Source organism: Rhineura floridana, chromosome 7 (genome assembly GCF_030035675.1).
Source record: "Rhineura floridana isolate rRhiFlo1 chromosome 7, rRhiFlo1.hap2, whole genome shotgun sequence".
NCBI lineage: Eukaryota > Metazoa > Chordata > Lepidosauria > Squamata > Rhineuridae > Rhineura > Rhineura floridana.
This window is the reverse complement of record NC_084486.1, coordinates 68,816,065-68,821,028: the sequence shown is the minus strand read 5'-3', so window position 1 is coordinate 68,821,028 and position 4,964 is coordinate 68,816,065. Positions and strand designations below refer to the sequence as shown.

General features: G+C 43.2%; 1 non-coding gene across 1 annotated transcript; it reads left to right on the top strand.

The window, feature by feature from the left end:
* Positions 1-1,303: 1,303 nt before the first annotated feature.
* TRNAT-UGU (transfer RNA threonine (anticodon UGU)) lies at positions 1,304-1,384 on the top strand. Its single transcript is given in 2 exon segments — positions 1,304-1,342; positions 1,349-1,384. It is a non-coding gene; the product is annotated as a tRNA-Thr (tRNA).
* Positions 1,385-4,964: the final 3,580 nt, after the last annotated feature.

The following is a 4,964-nucleotide window of genomic DNA, read 5'->3' as shown; positions in this document are numbered from 1 at the left end:
TTCCCGGTTTGGTGGTGGATTCTGAGTGGAAATAGGTTGTGGGCATTGACTATCTGTGGGGACCAAATAAGAAATTGAAGCATGGTGTCAATAACTCCCTAAGTCAGATCAGAGGCCCCACACAGCCTCATGTCACTCTATAGCTCTGTTTCTGTACCTTTCAGTGCCCTGTCTTCTATCTATCTCTCTGTTTCTCTAAGTTCATGGGCTTTGCAAGAAGTGAGGCTGTCCATAATGATACCTGTGGAGCACTGAAGAGTTCTGGACTGTTGTTGTTAAAGCACAGCAGTGGAGGGTATTTTAAAGAGTTAAATATTAAAAACTTAATTACACCATGGTGTTTGGGTGCTTGAATTCACCCTTATTAAAACTGGGATACAGCAGACACTAAGAGTATAGCATCTAATGCAATCCCAACTATGTATGCATATGCTGAGGGTTAGAAGTTCAACAGCAGGGATGGGAAACTAGATCGGGCCCGTGTTTAGGATTCTTATTTCCTCTCCCCACCCTTGTGGGCCATGTTTGGCAGGTGGGTCACAATGACATCAGATGACCCATTTTTGCCCATGCAAGCTTGAAATCAAATCGAGCTGGCAAAACAGTCAGCAAAACACTGACAATCAGCTGATTGTCAGCACTTGAGAAGCCCTTTCCAGGGGAACTGGCAGGCATCATTGATCAGCTAATCGGTGATGTCTGCAAAGCCCCTTTCATCCAAGCCCTGCCATATATGATGTCAGGTTTAGGACAAGTGGGTATGGTTTGGCTAAAACAGCTTCATGGGCCAAATTGAGAGGTCTTGTGGCCTTAATTAGGCCTGTTGGCCAAATGTTCCCCACATCTGCTCCACAGGCGTACAAAGGCTTACTGGAGGGACTACTGGAACTGGGCAGAACCCAACATGAGTTTTCAATGTACCACCAAAGAGTCATGGTGGCTCTGCCTGTCTGGTTGCAACCCTAGTGCAATGTGAAATGTGAAATGGCTAGAGTACTGTGCTGAATATGTGGTGCTCATGTTTAAATCACCACTTGTCTAGGAAGCTCAGTGGATGGCCTTGAACAAATCACTAATTCTCAGCTTAGCCTTCCTCAAAGTATTCATAGGAACACAGGAAGCTGCCTCATAACGGGTCAGACAGTCTGTCCATCTAACCCAGTATTGTCTATTCTGACTGGCAACACCTCTCTAGGGTTTCAGACAAAAGACTTTCCCATCAACTCCTCAGAACTGGAGATGCCAGGAACATTCTACAATGTAGAATCTAGAAATGGGGGAAATAGGGGAATGTAGAAATAAGGGAACAGATGTAGTTCAATGGTAGAGCATCTGCCTTGTATGCATATGCAGAAGGTCCCAGGTTCAATCCCTGGCATCTCCAGATAGGGCTGGTCAAGATCCCTGTCTGAAACCCTGGAGAGCTGTTGCCAATCGGTGTAGACAATGCTGAACTAGATGGACCTGTGGCTCTGACTCAGTGTAAGGCAGCTTTCTATGTTCCTATATTCTTCATAATGTAGAAGATTTCAGTCCCTTGTATCTCCAGTTCAGCGGAGGGCCACAGGTTCCCCAACCCTGTTTAAATACAAAGCAGTGGCGGCCAGTGGTTCCAGATCAGCAAGACAGTGGAATCCACTCAATGCTTCAAAGAACTGGCCAAGGTGCTGAAGCCACCACTAATACAAAACATGCCTTTTTACCACTGAGCAAGAGTCTTGCTTGTTGTAAGGTTCATCCTTCTTTGACCTCCTTGAGAGGCCACATTGTAAACCATTTTTTAAAAATCTATATATTTGAAATTTCAGCAGTTGTACTTTTAAAAGTACATGAGTTATCACTGACCTCCTGTTTATCAGATTTTACCAATTAATCACTTGTTGCCAGAAATCAAGTACCTTCACCCATACAAATGAACTCATAACATAGATGAGTCATATAGATCATGTATTCTCAGTCATGTCGACCAGCCTTTCCCAACCTTGTCTGAATCCTAGCAAGATGGAGGCACTGTTGGTTGGTGGTTCCCGAGTTTGGATAATTGGTCAGTTGCCTACCTTGGAAGAGGTTATACTCCCTCTGAAAAAGTAGGTTTGTAGTCGTGTGTGTGTGTCCTGGATCCATCTTTGTCACTAGAGGCCCAGGTGACCACAGTGGCTAGGAGTGCCTTTTACGAGCTTCAGTGGTAAGACAGCTTCAGCCGTTTCTGGACAGGGATAGCCTGACCACTGTTGTCCATGCACTGGTAACCTCCAGGCTGGATTACTGTAATGCACACTATGTTGGGCTGCCCTTGAGATTGGTCTGGAAGCTGCAGCTGGTGCAAAATGCAGCGGCGAGACTGCTCACTGGGGCAGAGTATCACCAACATGACACCCTGCTGCTGAAAGAATTGCACTAATTGCTTATTAGTTACCAGGCTAAGTTCAAGGTTCTAGTTTTGGTGTACAAAGCCCTATACAGCTTGGGACCAGGATACTTGAAAGAATGTCTTATCCCTTATATTCCCAGTCGATCACTGGGCTCTGCAGGTGAGGGCCTCCTGCAGATACCATCTTATCAGGAGCTCCATTCTGCACAACATAGGAATTGGAGCTTTAATGTAGTGGCACCTACCCTTTGGAATTCCTCCCCTTAAATATCAGACAGGCGCCATCTCTGTTATCTTTTGGGCACTTACTGAAGACTTTCTTCTTTCAACAAGCTTTTTAAGTAAAGACCTTATCCCAGTCTGCATCTGTGTTGGAATTGCTTTTAAAGATGTTTTTAAAGCTTTTAAAAAAGATGTTTTCAAAGATGTTTTCTATTAATATATTTTAAAATCTGTTTTTATTATGTTTTAGAGGGGTTTTTGGCCACCCTAGGCTCCTACTGAGAGGAAGGGCAGGATATAAATAAAACAAACAAACAAACAAAGCTTTGGGTCCCCGGATGTTGCTAGACTACAGTTCCCATAATTCCTGACCATTGGCCAGGAAGTTGTAGTCCAGCAATATCTGGGGACCCAAAGGTTGGGAAAGGCTAATGTAGATGATGATTTCAGAATATAATCATCACTAGCAGTCTAGCTGAATGTAGCACCAACCTTTGCACACAGAGTTGATGACAAAAATCGAATACACCTGTGAGCTTTCAAAGCAGTAACAAAAAGAAAAATTGATATTTGCAGTGTGCTCTTTAACTAGATAAGAGCAAAATGTTATGGGTATTTAAAATATACATTTAACATTTTCCTCATGACTTTAGAAGCACAAGGATCAGTGGCACATAGAAAAAGGAAAGACATTATATCTTTTGTACCTGTCACTGTAATATATGCCTAGGTCTTGCTTTGGCAGAGCACCAGACCGTTTGAAACACAGCAGCTCAAAACAGTGGGGAATATATTTTGAAGGAACTTTTAATTAAGCCTGCCCTTAGGCTCCAGAGCTTGGTGAGGAAGGGGCTTGTGATGGCTCTGTTTAAAGGGTTAATCGATCCAGGCAGGTTCTCCCATGCTGTCACAGGTCTCAGATTGAAAATCCAGTTTCCTGCAGGTAAGCCACCTAATTCATCAAATAGTCAGTATAAGTGGCCTTGTCTGCTGCAAAAGTGCAGCTTTATAAGGCTTTTTTTGTTCCCAAACTAATTACCTGCAAAAATGACAGCCTGGAATTGGACCAAGCATTGACATCAGCATTCATCACCACTACTGTTGTTATGTGAAGGAGAAAATCAGATGAACAAGTGAGTAGGCATAAGAGCACTGCAGTGGAAGGAATATGTGTCCCTATAATGGTTCTGTAAAAAGAAAGAAAATGACAATCAAGGGCCAGTTCAAACAGTGGCAAAGTTGCCACAAGAGAAAAAAAACACTCCTGTATTGTACAGATTCCATGTGGGCTTAGTAATGCTGGGGAATCATCTTCCCATGTTGATTAGTAAATCTGAATGGGAGGTACCCACATCAGCACCACACATTCTAAGTAAACCACATGTAAGTAGTGTAGTCCTCCATGGATGCAAAGGATGATAGACCTCTTACTTTTTTGGGAGCAGGGTCCTAGTCAGGTCTCTATGTATGGGCCAATCAGCATGAAAGGACAGTGTGTTGGCCACTAAGCAGAGTCCTTGTCCTTTCATGCTGATTGGAGCCAATCATAGTGAAAGGAGATGAGTCAACCGCTGAGAAGATTCTTCTCATTAGCTAACATGAAGCCTCCCCTTTCATGCTCATTGGCTCCTAGGGATGTCTATTGTAGTGGAGTTTGGATTTAGAGACAACATGAAGAGCAAGGGTACTGAGGAAAAGTGGCTGTGGCTGTGAGGGGGTGTGGCATGACGATCATGAAGGGATTCTGCACTTCTGAGTTTGCCACTACGCTACTGCAGGTAATCAGTGTGGGGAGTTGATTCCAAACTTTGCTACAGAAGTGAATATTCAGAAATGATCTCTTGTAGTAACTTGTACATCATCCTGAAGTTTCTACACCAGAGATGGTCAAAACAGTTTGTCCTATTTCACTTTAATGGCAAACTGGCAGGTCAGGAGAACTTCTCTGGACAAATAGGTCTAGATATGGCATACGTAAACCCTGTGTACATCAACATCATTGTTTGGATTGTGGAAATCAGGTAGCAGTGGCCTTGAGGTAACACAGATGATGATGATTAATTATTTTGATTTATTACCCGCCCTTCACTCTAAGATCCCACAGCAGGTCACAACAATTTAAAATACAGCATTAAAAACAGTTTAAAACAAATCTAAAAAACAGAAGGGGTCCTAAAAGTATGCATCTCAAGTGTCACTGATATCACTGGGTACTATCAGGAGTGGCTTTCCTAACTCATTCATTCATTCATTCATTCATTCTCTCTCTCTCTCTCTCTCTCTCTCTCTCTCTCTCTCACACACACACACACACACACACACACACACACACGGTCTGGACATAAATGACCTTATTCAGCACCTAAAGACC